General features: G+C 55.7%; 1 protein-coding gene across 1 annotated transcript in view; it reads left to right on the top strand.

Moving 5' to 3' along the window:
* The window catches only part of NAGA (alpha-N-acetylgalactosaminidase), a 346,756-nt gene that overhangs the window by 243,710 nt on the left and 85,530 nt on the right, over positions 1 to 17,516 (top strand). The window lies entirely within an intron of this gene.

Raw genomic sequence — 17,516 nt, 5'->3', positions numbered from 1 at the left:
ATTGCATCAGGCCCAGGCCCCACCTCTCTGCCCACGGAAAGATACTTATGTGGACGGTGATCCTGGCTGGAAGCTGAACACCTGATCGCTACCCTGGCGCACCCAGTCTTGCTGGCTCTTCTGGGGTTGCAGTACGTCCAGGCCTGTGGCTCAGTGGGCAGAGTTAGACCCAGGGAGCAAACTTCTACTTCCACTGTATTCATCTGGGTCCTCCCCCAAACAAGTGTCTCACAACGCGATCAGTAAAGATGGTATCCAGGACATGCTGGTAGCCCCCCCATTGCACGTCCTTATTGCGGCAGGCGACTTGACGAGGCTGGGTATCCACAGAGCTGCCACAGCTAGCCTATCTCCCTGTGACCCATGGATATCTGGTTTGGGATTGCTCCTGTTGGGCCTGGGGCACAGTCAATTGGGGAACAGTCCTTAACCTTCAGGCCATTTGCAGGCTCCAGCAGCGACCTGCTCTCCCCTTGCGACCGTGGTGGACAGGACCACGTTACCAGCAGCTCTCTATGCCCAGTGCGCAGCAACTAGCTGTGGGTCATCTTCGCTCAGCCTTCCTCTAAGATGGCCCTCATCAGAGTATGACCGGGGTAGCATCCGGAAGAGTGGGGAAGCCCTCCGAGCCTAACTGAGCAGACCTTTCGGCAAAACTGGACTCAGTGCTGGCTGCAGTGGAACGGATAGGCACAGCGTTGGATCAAGCCCAGACTCTCTGGAAGGCAGAATAGACATTGTCACCTCCGACTTCATGCTTCTGCGCGCGGACCACCAAAAACTGTCTGAGTGGGTGCAGGGGGCAGAGGTCACACTGGCAGACCTGCAACCTAAAACCTGCAACCACACTGCAACCCTACAGAATTTACTTGACCGGGTTTACACCCTCGAAAAGAAACGAGATGACGCAGAGGGTCGATCGCGTCAGAACAACGTGTGAGTGATAGGCCTGCCAGAGGGTGCAGAGGGACAGGATGCGGTTGGATATGCGGAGACCTGGTTGAAATAGTTGCTTCCCCCAGGGGCACTCTCCCCGCAGTTTGTTGTTGAACAGGCACACAGGGTCCCTTCTCATAAGCCACCTCCAGGAGCTTTTCCACTTCCTTTTCTGATCCACCTGTTGAACTTTCGGGACCGGGATGCGGTACTGAGAAAAGTTGGGAGACACCCAGGCCCCAAGGTGCAAAAGTCTCGGTCTTCCTCTTCCCGGACTATACTGCCCAGGTACAGAGGAGATGCGACAACTTCGGAGCAGTGATACGTCAGTTGAAAGCTCAAGACATGCAATACGCGATGCTATTCCCAGCCTGCCTCCGGGTAATTCACAGTGGCGCCATGCGGTTCTTCAACTCCCCCTCCGTTGCTTGGGACTGGCTGGAAGAAAATGGGCTAGCAACGGTACCTAGGCCTCAGGAAGACCTCTCGACACAGAAGAGATACAGGCTTGGACGTCGGAGGGACGGGAGCGGATGATCGCAGTGGCAGATCTCGCCTATCAACGCCCTGGACCCAGAACAGATCGGAACACCAGGAAGCAATACATATTGCATCAACCCTTCAATCCACTAGACCGTCATCTGAGTCCGCTTCTCCATCGCCTTCCAGGGGACGCTGATTCCTAGCAGGCTTGGTCCGCAGATCCTGACTCTCCTTCACCCTCCAGTCGTCACGCCTCAAATGTCAGACAATATTGTTTAACACAACAGATTGTATCAGCCAACATCATAGATATTGACTGCGGCTTTGTAGAGTTTTTTTTTTGATAAACAAGTTTTTATTGTTTTAAACGGTACAACAACAGAAACAGTCTGGTATTCCGAAGCAGTACCACACAGCAATACATTAGGAAGCACCCCCCGTTCCCCCCCGCCCCCAGAAGCCCCCCTCCACCCCCCGAACCGCCCTACTAAAGTATATTGCCTAGCCATTTCCCCCAAACTTTCCGGTATTTCCTGGGGCAGCCTCGTGCCCGATAGAGAGTCCGCTCCTGCGCCGCGCACCAGTCCACCCCAGCTCCCCATTTAGCCACACTTGGCGGTAACGGCTGCTTCCATGCCGCAGCAATGTCGCGCTTGGCCACCATCAAGGCCGTCATGAGAAACAGCTGCTCTGAACGTGTGCCATCTAAGCCATCTGTGATGCCCAGCAGCGAGTGTCGGGGGTCGTGTGGCACCTCCCACCCCAGGACCTCCGTAAGCTCGGTTTCAATGCCTCTCCAGAACCCCTCCAGGGCCGGGCAGGACCACACCATATGCAGGAAGTCCGCCGGCTCGGAACCACAGCGGGGGCAGGCCGCGTCCCCGGAGAGGCCCGCACGGTGAAGGCGAGCCGGTGTGAGGTATGCCGCATGGAGATAATAAATTTGGATGAGTCGTAGCTTAGCGGAGGCCGTCACCAAGCGGGGGGCCATAAGGGCGTCCCGCCAGTCGGCCTCATCCAGGGGACCCACCCACCCCTCCCAGCGCTCCTTAAGACCCGCAAGGGATGTAGGGGTGCAATTGACGAGGGAGCGGTAAATCCTGGAAATGCCCCCCCTCCCCAGGTTGCCCAGCAGGACCTGAGCCTCCGGGGGGCTGTGGTCTGGCAGCCGGACGTCCAGTGGGGTGTAGGTGCGTATGGCGTGGCGCAGCTGGAGGTATCTATAAAATTGAGAGGAGTGAAGGGAAAACCGCGCCTGCAGCTCTGAAAAGGAACACATCCGCCCTCCCCGCCAGACGTCCCCCAGTTGGGAAATGCCGATGAGGTCCCATGATTTGAAGCCTTCCAGCTTTGTGACCTCCCGCAACCACGTCCCGTGCCACAGGGGGGTGATTCGGGTCAACCGTCCCGTCCATCGGGTGAGGCGGAGCGCCGCTCGCCAGGACAGGAATACAGCCCTGGTGATGTCCGGGCAAGAAGCAGGGATGGGGGCGCCGTACAGGCGATCTTGGATATCGGCGAAACCCAAGCCATTAAGTTCCACCCTGTAGGCCGGGTCGGACCAACCCCCTCCAAACCAGTCGTGAATGACCAGGAGGCGGGTGGCCATGTAGTAGAGGTAAAGATCAGACATGCCCAGGCCCCCGTCAAAGGTGGGTATGCGGCACGTCGACAGAGCCAGCCGCCGCCTCCCCTCGCCCCAGAGAAATCTCGTCGCCATCCCGTCTAGTTCGCGGTACCACGGTCGCGGAAAGGAGAGGGGGCGTTTTGCAATACGTACAGAAACCGGGGAAGGATCATCATTTTGTAGAGGGCGACCCTCCCTAGCGGGTTAAGGGGCAGCTGTTGCCATCGCGCCAGGTCGACCTTGGCTCTCTTGACCAGGGGGGCGACATTGAGCGCCCAGCTCAGCTCCGGGAGGAGGGAGACCCAGATGCCCAGGTACTGAAATGATAGGCGGCGCAGAGGGATGGTCTCCTGCCAGTCAAAGCATTCCCTGGAGGGGTGCAACGGAACCAGGATCGACTTCCGCGGGTTGAGGGAGAGACCCGATGCCCGGCCGAAACGGCTCAGAATGGATAGTGCGCGCGGTCCGGAGCGCGCTGGGTCCCCAAGGTACAGTAGGACATCATCCGCATAGAGGGCGATTTTGTCGGGTTCCAGGCCAGGCCATTCCCACCCCCGAAGGAGGGGGTCAGATCTAATCAGGGCGGCCAGAGGTTCCATCGCCAGAGCGAAGAGAAGGGGCGACAGTGGGCAACCCTGCCTCGTCCCCCGGCCGATCCGAAAGGGCCTTGACAACGCACCATTAACCAATACTCTGGCACGGGGCCGGGCATAGAGGACTCGCACCATCCCCACGAACCGAGGGCCAAAGCCCATGCGGGACAGGACGTCGAAGAGGTAGGCCCACCCCACCGAATCGAAAGCCTTTTCGAAGTCGACGAGGAGTAGAGCGAGGTACGGGGTCAGACGATGGCGGTGGGCCAAGGCCACGTGGAGACGGCGCAGACAGTGGCGCGTGCCCCGAGCGGGCATGAAGCCACATTGATCTGGGTGGACCAAGGTAGACAACAGGGGCCTAAGCCGCTGGGCCAAGACCGCCGCATAGAGCTTCACATCGGTGTTGATGAGCGAAATTGGGCGGTAGGCAGCTCTATCGGTGGACGGCGGCGTGGATTTGGGCAAAACCACAATCGTGGCCAGGTCAGACTCCGGGGGGAAGGAACCCCTCTCAAGCGCCTCCTCATAGTGAGCTCTCAGCCGCGGGACCAGGGTGTCCCTATAGGCCGCAAAGAATTCCTGAGGAAAGCCATCCGGGCCTGGTGTCTTCCCCGCTGACATACGCCCGATTGCTTCCCCGATTTCTTCGACGGAGATGGGGGCCTCCAGGCTCTCCATTTCGTCCGGCCGAAGCCGGGCCAGGCAGGCGGTCCCGGGCGCGAGCAGGGCGTCCAGAGAAAGGTCCGGCGCACGCGCTCGGTAGAGCTGAGAATAGAACTGGGCAAATGCCGTTGCCATCGCCACGGAGGAAGACTGGAGCACCCCCGACGAGTCGGTAATCGCCGGAATGATGCGCGACGCCCTGGGGTAAGTGGCCAGGCGGTGCAACAGTGCGCCGTTCTTGTCCCCCCAGCCATACACCCTCGCTACCGAGGACTGCCAAAGAAGCTTGGCCGCCTCGAGGGACCGCTGACAAATCTCCTGACGAAGGAGCCGCAACTGACGGTCCACCGCCGGGTCGTCGTGCTCGGAGAGCGACTGCTCCAGCCGCAGCGCCCGGGCTTCGCAAGCAGTGAGCTGCCGCAGCTGTGTCTGGCGGTGCCGCACCACATGTGCCTTGGCCGCCCCCCTGATGGTTGCCTTGCAAGCCTCCCAGAGGGTGCCCGCCGACGAAACGGAGCCCTCATTGGCACCGTAATAATGAGTAAGCTCAGTGCCAACCGCCTCACGCAATGTCTTATCCTGGTGGAACCAGGCGCTGAACCTCCACACCGGCCTAGCCGCGTGAGGCGGGGGGCCCAGACTCAGGAGGACTGGTGAGTGATCCGAAATGCCCCTGGGAAGGATGCGGGCATCCTGGACGCTTCCGCACTCGGTGGGAGGGACAAAAATCACATCAATACGGGCGTGAGAGTGGTGAGCGGCTGAAGTGTGGGTGTATTGACGATCGTGAGGATGCCAGAGCCTCCAGGCGTCGCAGAGGCCCTGGGCCTCCGCCCATCCCGCCAGCTGTCTCGCCCGCGCGGCGCGGGAATCCGAAATCGGTCCCGACGAATCCAGCTGTGGGGCCAGGACCGCGTTAAAGTCGCCCCCAAGGACGGTAGCGCCCACGGGGAGAGAGTCCAGCAACGAGGCAGCGTGGGATAAAGCCTGCGACAATCCCGAGGGGGGCACATAGAGCGAAAGGAAGCTGACCGGGCGACCCTCCATTGTACCACAAATAGCAATCCCGATTCCATGGGGCGCACGGGCCACCCTCTGAAGGACGAAGGGGAAGGAACGACGCAGCAGGACCGCCACCCCGCGGGAACCACGGGAAAACCCCGAGTGCCACACCCGGTCGTACCCGTAACGCGCCAAGAAAGGACATTTTTCCCCAAGGAGATGGGTCTCCTGAAGGAGGAGGACGTCGGCCCCAACGCGCTGAGCATACTTAAGGACCGCCGTGCGCTTAAGCCTATCCAGCAGGCCGTTCACATTACAGGACAGGATACGCAGCTGCGCCCTGGGGGCTACGTCAGCCATAGATACAACGGGCGCACTGGGACGCCGCAGGGTCGGAGCCACCCCAGGGGAGCCAGGAGGACATCATGCCGCACCGGCGCGCAGGGACCAGGACCCATGGGGAAGGCAGGGAACAGGCAATAGGGGGCCAGGGGTGCCAGGCTGGGAGCGGGTGGCAGCAGACCGTGGGTGTGTGCCAGCGCGGAGCGCTGCAATGACGCCCGCGGGAGGAAGCCAAGGGGCGCCAAGACGGGAGCGGGCAGCAGCAGGCCGTGTGTGTGAGCAAGCGCGGAGCATTGCAGTAACGTTCGCAGGAAGCAGCGATGCGGCGCACCCAGGAAAAACCAGACACAAACGAAGAGGACCACCCTCCCTAGGAGGAACATCCAACAAAACATCCAACAAAACCCACCCCCCAACCCCCAACCCCCCACCCTACACTTCGAGAACTGAAGCATCTGTCGCCCTAACTCCAACAACTATTACAAAAGCCCCAAGCGAAACGCTCGGGTGTCAAGAGCGTGGTGGACCCCTCCAGAATTACGGATGCAAGTGTTCCGGCCTAGACCACTACCCATGAGCGGAGATCCGCTGAGTCCAGGACCGTGGCGGAGGCCTCAGCCGCGGGGCCGGGCCGCCAGAGCTGCTGCCAAGACAGAAGACCACCCAGAGTCAAATGGCCGGGCTGCGGGAGAGATCAGAAAGGTCCACAGGCGCGATGAGGGGGGTCAGGGACGGGTCCGGCGGGCGCGGTGACCGGCTCCGGAGGCCCCCAGCCGCCCGAGAGGATGTCCCGGATGAGGCCGACGAGTCCCTCGGCCTCCTGCCCGACATGCTCGTGGAGCGAGGCCCAGCTGCCAACCCCCCCCGGGGCCGCCGGGACTGTGTGCGTCTCCTGCGGCGTGGGCGAGGAGGTCTGGTTGTATCCAGGTCCGAAGACCTCCGAGCCGGGGACGCCCGCCCAGATTGGCGCAGGGGTCGCTCCTCAGTGAGCCAAGTCCAGGCCGCCCGGGGAGTGTCGAAAAACAGGGTCTTATCCTGAAAGACCACGCGGAGGCGGGCCGGGAATTGAAGTTGGTATCGAAGACCCAAGGAGCGCATCTTATGTTTCACCTCCAGGTATGAGCGGCGTTGCTCTTGAACCTCCCGGGTGTAGTCGGGGAAAACCATGATGGTGTGGTTATTGAAGGACAGGGGAGACTGCACTCGCGCCTCCTTCAGAATAGCGTCTCTGTCTCTGAAATTGAGGATCCGCAGGATGAAGGGGCGCGGTGGGGCCCCCACCGGAGGTTTGGCGGCCAACGACCGGTGCGCTCTTTCCACTACAAACCAGGTGGACAAGCTGGCCGCCGGCATCCAGGACTTAAACCACTTCTCTAGAAAGTCGTCGGTGCGGCCAGATTCGACCCCCTCCGGAAAGCCCACCAGGCGGAGGTTGTTGCGGCGGGCCCGGTTTTCGGCATCCTCCGCCCGCCGGTGCAGTTCCTTGGAATGGGTCGTGAGCTCCCGGACCTGATCTTGGAGCTGCCGGATGTCGTCCTCCGCGGTCGAGATTCGGGACTCCGTCTCGGTGATGCGGGCCGTGGCATTGCGGAGATCTTGTCGAAGGAGCGCCACGTCCACCTTCACCTCCCCGACCATCCCCTCCAAGGACGTGCGGGAGGCGGTGATGGCCTGCAGAATGGCGGCAAGGTCCGTGCCGGGAGTCGGCGCCGCCTCCCCCCCAACACCCGGGGGGTCGGAGGTCGTGAAGCGATCAATCTTGGTCTGGTGGGGCGCGGCCGCCGACTTGGCACCCCTTTCCTTGCCCATGACTGCCCTCGGGGCACGTGCGCCGGTGCCCGGGCGCTGTGTGGCTCGCCGTCCCAGTGTCCCAACAGCCAGCTGGTGCGGATTCGAGGGGCAGGAGCGGTGCCCTCCTCCCGCTGCGACGGGCCAAGAGACCACCGGGGGTGCCGCAGCCCCGCGTAAAGGTGACCCAGCGTGGTCTAGTCCCACCGGTATCTCAGGCACAGGGCCCGTGTCCAATTAAGCCCCCACAGCGGCCTCCCGGGCACCCACCGGCGGCGCTCCCCGCCTCGATCTGCAACTGAGCCCCCCCCAAGGAGGGGGGAGGAAATAGGGGTCCCTTCTCTGCCCAGGCGGCGACGGGGGAGGGGAGCACACGGACCCTCGTGTGGCGATGAGCCCCCGCCGCCAACCGCCGACGCCAGTACCTGTTGTGGGTGCTACACGTTGTCTGCGCCAGTTCTCGGCCACCACAGGGAAGGAATCCAGGCCCGGCCCCACGGGGCCGCTCACTCAGGTGCGCGCCTCCCTCCTCGGATCGGCGTTGTCTCGGGGTCTCTGCAGGGCTCAGGAGTCCCGTGGGCACAGCATGCAGCCGCCAAGAGCCGTCCCAAACCCCCGTCAGGGCTCACCCACTCAACAGGCACCGGAACTGCGGCCCCGGAATCTTCCTCCGTTCTCCCTGCCAAAGTGGGAGTGCGACCTCTCTCCCCCGCGCCCACGCTGTCCGGTATGGCAGCCGAGTCCGCCGCAGCGCCGCCGGGAGGGCCTCCGGTCGCGATTCAGAACCAGGCCGCCGAGGCTGCTCCTTCACAGGGCCAGTCCCACCATCAATGACCATAGAGCGCCAGGCGGTGAGGGGAAAAGCCCGTCAGGCCAGCCGCCGCCTCTCCGCAGAACACGCAGCCAAGGTGTGCCCCTCACCGCAGCAGCACGTTCAGGAGCATCCAGCGCCGCAAAGGTCCGCCATTCTGCGAGCGAGCAATCCGCTCCTCAGGCACCGGAACTGCAGCCCCGGAGTCCTCCGCTGATCTCCCTGCCAGAGTCGGAGCGCGGCCTCTCACTCGCCCCCGCGCCGCCCGATATGGCAGCCGATGCCGCCACAGCGCAGCCGGGAGGGCCCCCAGCCGCAAGTCAGAGCCGGGCCGCCGAGGCTCCTCCCCCGCAGGTCCGTCCCCGCCAGCAGCGACCAAGAAACACCAGGCGGCGATGGAAAGGGTCCGTCGGGCCGGCAGCCGCTTCACCGCAGGACACGCGGTCAGGGTGCACTCCCCACCACAGCAGCACTCTCGGATCCAGGGAGGGCACCTCAGGGGCGTCCAGCGCCGCAGTCACCGCAGGGATGCCGCCATTTTGCGAGCGAGGCACGATGCCCCGAATGTCGGCAGCGGGACGGCTCAGCGAAGGTTCGGAAGTCCCAGGGATGCAGGCAGGGCTGGTCCGCAGCGTGCACAGCAAACTACACCGCTGGATGGCTCGATTCAGGTAAGGATATCGGGCGGATGGCGGAGGGGTCCCGGAGCACTCTTAAAGTGCGTCCACCATCTTGGCTTAGCAAGCCACGCCCCGGCTTTGTAGAGTTATGCTATTGTTCTTCAAGTTCTCACTTTGACACTCTGCGCCGCACGCTCATGTCAAGTTATACATAACTAGAAATGCCTTAGGATGCCAGTTCTTCGCCATATGTAGCCAGGTGATGGGTCAGTAGGGGCTATCCCTTCCTCACGCACCCCCATTCACAGTCGATTAATAGCCATGGTTAGGCACACCTGTTTGGGTTAATCCGCATATGGAGTTCGCTCCTATGTATTTTTTCAACCTATATTGAGTATTATTGTTTCCCCCAATGCTTATGTTGCACTACATAATCACCTGAGGCCTCTCTTGCCATTCCCACACGCGACAGCTGCTGCACATGATTGATTCTACAGACCTGCACCGGGCACATGACAAACATATAATTCCCTATAACGTCAGGGGCATCCATGCTCCAGCGCGCAGGAATTCCATATACGCCTACTTACAATGCAGATTCACGGGGATTGCTTTCCTACAGGAGTCTCACCTTACAAGTCTAGAGACAGACAGACTTCGCTCCCGCTGGCGCGGACATGTGTACAGCACTAACTATTCGTCCCAGGCTAGAGGTGCCCTGATATGGGTGAAAGTGGGGATCCCATGGTAAGAGGATGAAGTTGTGGTCAACCCTGCAGGGCGCTATGTTTGTATCAAGGGTAGACTCAACGGACAGACTCTCCTGCTAGGCTCAATTTATGCTCCCAACACTGATCAGATTGCGTTTCTTGGCAACCTCTCCAGCACACTATCCAGATGGGGAGACGTCCCGTGGCTAGTGGGTGGGGACTTCAACTTGGTCCTAGTCGTCTTAGTCGATCGCTCCTTCCCACCCCTTACCCGCACCACTGCCTCATCGAATGCGCAGGCACTGCGCTGCTGGCTGGGGGTCCCTAAGAGATGTATGGCGCGCACGCAACCCAGATTTGAGGGTATATTCCTTTTACTCAGCAGTCCATGACCTCCATGTGCGGCTGGATCGTATTCTAGCAACAGCAGTACTGCTCCCCTTGATTTGAGACACCGACTACCTGGGCCGGACTCATTCAGATCATAATCCACAGATCATGTTGTTAAGCTGGGAGGAGAGATCCCCTCTGATCCCTACCTGGCGGTTGCAGACAGCAGCGCTGGAGGATCAGACCTTTCGCTGTTGTTTATAAGCTGCATCGATCGGGTATTTCAAGCACAATGTTGGCTCTACGAGATCCCCCCCGATAGAAAAGGAAGCCTTTAAGGCCGCTACTAGAGGCCACTGCCTGAGACTTACCTGGAGCATCAGCAAACAATTGGATACCTCCCTCACCTCCATACAGCGAAAGCTCCACCACTGGCAAACCCTGTCGGTCACATGCCCGAGGCACGGGCATGACTAGAGGCACTGCAAGCGAACCGGCTGGAACTGCTAGAAAAGTTATGCTGTCACAATTACCTAGCCTATTCTGCCCGCACCCACTCTTCATCTGACAGGGCAGGTAAACTGCTCGTATTGCTTATTAGGCAGGAGCACCCACACCATCCCATACATGCTATTAGAAACGAGCTCTGACAGATGAGATACACAAAGCGGGGCATTCACGAGGCCATGACCAAACATTACACCGCACTTTATGCATCCAGCGCGCACTGTGACTCCCAACAAATAGATTCTTTTCTAGATTCAGTACAGCTACCCACTCTGTCCGTTGACCAAGTTCTGGAGTTAGTTTCCCCCGTCGGTGTAGGAGATCTGGGAAGCACTTGCATCACTAGCATCAGGAAAGGCACCAGAACTAGATGGGTTCCCTACAGAGTTTTTCAAGGCTTACGTTGAGACCCTGGTACCACGTCTGCACACACTCTACACATCGGCGCTTCACAACGCAGTCCTCCGTCCCTCTCTTTGCACAGCTAACACAGCTAACGTCGTCTCCCTGTTGATGCCTGGCAAGGACCCCATGGTCCTGGGGTCTTACAGACCTCTAGCGATTCTAAACACTGATTATAAAATCCTGGTGAAAGCGCTTGCTAACTGTCTTGCTCCCTACGTGCACTTTTTGATGCACGCAGACCAGAATGGTTTCGTCCCAGCCCGGAATTCCACACTCAACCTCCGTCGCTACTTCAGAGTAGCTGAATATGCCCCCATGAACTGGCCATGCTCGGGATGCCTGGTACTCGACCTCGAGAGAGCATTAGATTCCCTTGAATGGGACTATCTCTTTGCAGTGCTGCCAAGGTTTGGCATAGGCCCCTATTTCATCAGCATGGTTCGGCTATTATATAGACGCCCAACGATTCACGTGAAAACTGGGCCCTACATCTCGGACACTATCCAGGTGGGTCACGGGACTCGTCAAGGCTGCCCACTCTCCACACTCCTTTTCTCCCTGGCGGTGGAGCCCCTGGCGGCGTTCATTTGTGCCCAGGTGGACATGGGTATTCCCCTGGGCAACAGCACACATACAATCTCCTTATATGCCGATGACCTCTTGTTACACGCAAGAGACCTCCATGCTATCCCTCACTCGCTAGAATCAGCGCTAGCACAATTCGCCACAGTGTCAGGGCTGAGGGTCAACGCAGCGAAATCCACTCTCTTCCCATTCTCGTTGTCCACTCCAGATCCGAGGTACTCGTTGGGGGTGGTCCCAGTGTCATGGTGCATTGGCGCATTCCGATACTTAAGTATCCACATATATTGTACCAAACCGACCTGTTTGACGGGAACATCACTAGAGCCACCTCCTCCATTTATTCACAGATTACATTCTGGAAGACTGTCTTTCTCGGGCAGGGTGGCCCTCGCAAAGATGGTGATTCTCCTGCGTCTTCTTTCGCTGCCCTGCCGCTTTACATTTCCTACTTTAGCAAACTGGAAGCAAAGGTCAGGGAGTTTCTCTGGGGGACATCCAGGCACAGGGTCTCCATTAGGAAGCTATACCTGCCGACGGGACAGGGTGGGCTAGCAATGCCTTATTTCGAGCACTATTACTTAGCAGCTCAGATGCAATGGGTAGCTAGATGGCTAGCTTCAAGACACCTGCCAGATACTGCCACACTGCAACCACCTATGATGCTTCACACTTTGCTTAGCATGTTTCACCCTAGCGCTAAGCCTAGAAAAGCGGACTCCTTGGTGCTCTCCATAGCGTACAAAAGCTACTGCATAAGCCTATATATCGCCCGTGCCACCACTCCATATACCCTGGCTATTCCTTTACTGGGATCACCAAGGTGTGGGTCATACAACACGGCAGCAGGGTTGCGCAGTTGGGAAACAGCGGACATTCACGACACAGGGGACCTTATTAGAGGTGGCGCCCTAATCCCATATACAGAATGTATCTCGGAGGATGGCCTACTCCCGGGGCTTTTCTTATTACACCGTGCGCTCATAGATTCACTCTCAATCAGGTGGGGGAACTTATCAACAGAACCCCCCACGCACCACCTGATGCAGTACTTACATATAATGGGCACAGGGGAACACATGATACGTTGGTTTGCCTCGTCCCTCCGTCAACATACTGCGATCCCACTGACCCCCCTTAAACAACATTGGGAGGAAGATCTAGGGCATGCCCTGTTGGAGAAGGAATGGGCTGCAATGCTACAAAGCCCAACACGAGTCCCTCGCAACCAGCGCTTCCGGCAGATTCAATATTTTATTCTCCATTGCGAATACCTCTCCCCTCCCAGAATAACAAGTACTTCCACTGCGCTGACTCTGTATGTCCCAGGTGCTGCCTGCCAGATGCAGATCTTCTACATATGCTTTGGCATTGCCCTGCCCTGGGTGAGTACTGGACGGACATAGCGGCCACTTTAGCCCGCTGCATCAAACGTGAAATTCCCTTTCACTGGGAGGTGTATGTATTGCATCTTTTTAAGAGGAGCAGGAAACACAAGGTCACCACACGATTCTTAGACCTGGGCCGGTGGCACCCCATGCATTGGCCTGGCGTCGCTCCTTGCTCAATTGGGCCAGGGCAGAGGGTGTGGCTCTGTGGAGGGAGGACCTGCTGGGGCTTCGCAAGTTCCCCCTAGCTATAGACTGGGGGGCTATTGTGCATGAATTGCAGAAGATAGTTACACCCACAGTAGACAGAAAGGAGGAGACGGGTCTCATCAGCTCATATGTAACATGCCACTATCGCTGCTGTGACGCCTCAATGGGGGCAGCTCTCCTCAATCCCTTCTCAACCTGGTGTATCATAGGACCCTACTGTGCGCTACAAGCAGTTAATCACCAGATCCAACACTTTACGGCCTCAGGTCACAAGCGGGTACCCCTTTCCTTCAGGTAAGTTATTTTGTCCTCATTATGTTGTACCCTCTGCCCACTGTTCAGGGATACAGGTTCTGCAATACACAGCAGGATGGCAGAACATACACTAGCGCTCCCTCTCAGATGTCCTAATGTTACTGATATCCTTACTACTTCATGCTGGACACATTATTCACCTGCTATCACTGCCGTGTCCTCAGCACTTGAGTTGCTATTATATTATTCCTCAGTATAGGGTGTCGTTCATCTATTGCTGTACTGCACTGTTAAAACTGTAAATGACAATTAAAAGAATGTAAACAAAAAACTGGCATCATCATCCAGATCAGTGGAAACGCATACCCCTATTCTACACTCCAGTCCTGTAGGAAGGCGTTTGTTGCCTCCGCTAGCAGATTTAGCCTCCAACTGAAGAACCAGCCCAGTTGATGGTTGAGACATGAGGCAGAGAGATCCACCAAGAACTGCCCCCATATTCTCTGGAGAACTTGGAACACCTCCAGATGCAGCTGCCAGGCACTGAGGTCCTGAAGATGGCTGGAATGCCAATCAGCAACTTTGTTGGGCTTCCCCAGGAGATAATTCTGCTGTCACTGAGATGTTACGTTCCAAGCAGTAGTTCCAAGCCCCTATCACAAGTTCCGCTAACATCTTGGAACATGGACCCCAGGCGGTTTATATACCACACTGCAGAGAGGTTGTCCATCTTCAGCAACACTGAGCAACTCACCTTGTTCTACGCCCTACATCGGACTGTGAAAGAGCCTGCCAGTAGTTCAAGGCAGTTGATGTGTATCTGTTCTTCGGGCTACCATTTTCCTCCTGTGGACACAGCACCACAATTGGCTCCCCAGCCAGTTTTGCTGGCATGGGACTCAATCACAATTTCTGGACTGGAGCCAAAGATGGCTGTCCAGTTCCAGGCCTCCATGTGGGTCAACCACCCCTGCATTTCCTCCCTAGTCTCCTTCGATAGCTGAACCATTACCGAATAAGATGCACCTTCCTGAGGGTGATGTGCCTTCAACCTGTGCAGTGTCCTGTAATGAAGAGGTCCTGGGAAAAATTGCCTGAATGAAGGATGCTAAGAGCCCCACCAGCTGAGCCAATTGCCTGAGTAACATGTGCATCCTGGCCATAGCTTTCGTGTGACAAATTTTCCCCATCTTCTTGATGGTAAGACAGAGTAGATTCTTGGAGGTTGATTACAAAACCGAGAGGTTATTTGTTGAGCTGGGACCAAGAGGGATTTCTTTTTATTTATGGCAAATCCCAGAGGCTCCAGCAAGTCCACTGTAATCTGGAGTTGTTCTGACAGCGTATGCGGGCACTGATCCATCAGCTGAAGATCGTCAAGGTAAACGATCAAGCGTATGCCCCTTGCATGGAAGAACTCAACCACCAGCTTGAGTACCTTTGCAAAACACCAAGGGGCAGATGACAGACCAAAGGGTAACTCGAAGACTTGCTGACGGGGGCAGGAAAGGGGGGGGGGGGCAGAACAAAGGGGCCCAGAGCCTGAGGTTGTGATTGTAAGAAGGCCTTTTTAAGGTGCTTAAAAGCGTCCTCATCGACGCCCTGATCTGCAGGGTACTTAGGCTCTTGACGTGGTACCTTTTTATGCTGTGCCTCGGCCAGCTTCTCAATCTTACATTCTAGGGGCGCCAATGCCAGGGATACAGCATACTGTATGGAGGCATCCACTGCCTCGCAGAATTTATCATTTGGAGGCAGGAAGGAGACAGCTCCCTTCTCCATATAATAAACTTCCCGTTCTTTCATAGCAGACAAGGTGTGGCGCTAGGCTGTCTAGCTAGTAAAGAGAGTCAAAGACTCAAGATATTAGGACCACACCCTATAATTTATTCAGAGGGTAGACAGCCTGGCCCGGTTCCTGTGGTGCCGGAGGACTTGAAAAGAGGGAATAAGGCCTTAATAGGCCTTTGTCAGAAAAACCCAAGCAGTTCGAGAAGGGCTTAGAAGCCTAAAGTGGACACACACTGCCTGCAAGAAGGGACCTCGACCCCACTGATGTAGCAAGCTCCTAAAACACACTGATCGGGCTTGCAGACGCCTGCAGGCACAACTGCACAGTTATTCCGGTCACTACGGGGTTAATTTGTACATACCCGATCTCTTGAGCGCGGCGGTCACCGCTACTGTATAATGAGTGTCTAGCGCTTGAAATTACTGATCCCAAAACGGGGGTAGATGCTTCCAGGCTGGTTTGGGGGCACTGCGGCAGGCCAAGGCTCCACAGTGCGAGGCGGCGTCTCTGTCAATACAGAAAAAGTCTGAGAAGAGTCTTGTTGCAGTCCGAACGTCCTCTAGTGGCCGGCTGGCAGAACCGCACACATGCGGCCCCTGGCAAAGAATGTAAGCCGAGTGAGGAGCGCTGAAATCCTGTCAATGAAAACACAATGTTATAATGCGCAGTGATTCCATACTCATGGAATATATGAAATCAAGATATACCAGTGAAAAAAAAACCCAGAATATTACACAGAATTGAAGACACAATGAAGAGCACATAACTCATGGCTGTTGAGCAGCGAAGAAAGAGGGGTTGTAAATAGAAATAATGGACTATATCACATTAACTGTTTATTGATTGGTTGTGATGTTTTTTTTCTTTCCCTAATGGTTTTCTAGGAAAGGTAGTTGTTTATTAAAAGGCTGCTTTATAGAATAAAGTGAAGAAAGATGAGCATAATCCTCGCCTCCGGTCCTGTCATAGAATTGAGCCTGCGCCATCAGTTCTCAGCCACACGCCTCCTGATATTGACCTCATCTTTACTGCTCCACCCATGAGCAGTGTTGAATAGAACCCCAACTGTGCATTATCCCTCGCTGGTTTGTTTAACTTCCATGGCTAATTGCGCAAGTATCACAATCACTGCGCCAGCCCGTGGGCCCATGTACTGATTCCCTGCGCACCAGCAGAATGCTGTTCTATGCCGTCCCTTGGATTGTACCACTAACTCTTGGTTAGAGGCCTGAATAGTGTCTTCTCTAGCATCAGAGACGGCCAATACCTGTGCCTGTTCTACATGTCTACATGTGTGCTACACCTTATTTTCCACGATCTCATGTGATGGTCTTCAACCACATGGTCCGTTGCTCAGTTTATTTGTCTTACAATTGTAAATTCTCAGGCATGAATTGCTAATGTCCTGATGATGATCCTATGATTTTGTAAAGATTGAAATGCTGCTGACCCCTGTACATTGACACTACTGTTATGTATATATAGGCTTTACTGTTTTCAGTTTCTGTTTTTGGTAAAATCTGGTGTTTTTTTTCCAGTGTTTTCAAGTGATTTCAATACCTTATAAAACAATGGTTATCAGTGGTTACACATTTTCGTGCCATTAAAAACAACAAAATCAGTGTTTTTCCAGTGTTTATGGACTGTTTCGCTGTTATTATTGCTTGCTTGCTTTCTGCACGGAGATAGCATGGCATATAGACAGTGTATGTACAGTGTAAATGAGGTCCAAATATATGTTTTTCACATCAAACTTATTGCAGTAAGCCATACAATACTTCTTCAGTGAGTCTTTGGTCAAGCAAGCTCGTCTTTCCTTCCCATGTAAACTTTTATCTGGCAAAAGGCCCTCTCAGCATTGGCACTTGAGATGGGTAACACCAAAACAGCCATTACTCAATTTGCTAACTCTGGCTACTAACACAGCTTTCCATGCTAATACTGGTGCACCTGAAAATTGTGATTCTCTGGTAAAGGTTTTGCAACATATGCATTGAAATGGGCGCATATGCCCTCAGAGTTATTGAAGCGATCAAAAATGAAGCAGCACTTCTGAAACTCCGGAGAAAATTCCTCTTAACAGAAGATATCTAGAACTTGTACAGAGTACCACAGCAATGCTTCATTGACTTCAAATGACATGGTTGGTAAAGGAAAATTTTTTGCATCATTGCAAGCCATTCTCATACATTGTAAAATAAAGTTCCTGAATTGTTCCTCAACATTTTTTTGCTTATCAAGTGGCAAGCACTTTAACATGGAACATGTTGCAGTGCCAAAGTTACTAAAAGTGTCACCCAGCCTACTCTCAAGGAGATGTTTCCCATCTACACCAATTTTGCTGAACACTTGGTAGACAAGTGTGTTTCAGACTCTAGTTTTTTATTGTGTCCACTACAGTAGTCATGTTTCCATGTAAAAATGTAAGAATGCAATAGAGTGTACTTTTTTTCACATCACTGTCAATAT

The sequence above is a fragment of the Triturus cristatus genome, chromosome 4_2, assembly GCF_964204655.1.
Source record: "Triturus cristatus chromosome 4_2, aTriCri1.1, whole genome shotgun sequence".
Lineage (NCBI taxonomy): Eukaryota > Metazoa > Chordata > Amphibia > Caudata > Salamandridae > Triturus > Triturus cristatus.
Note: the sequence above shows the minus strand (reverse complement) of the source record. Positions and strands in the feature narration are given on the sequence as shown.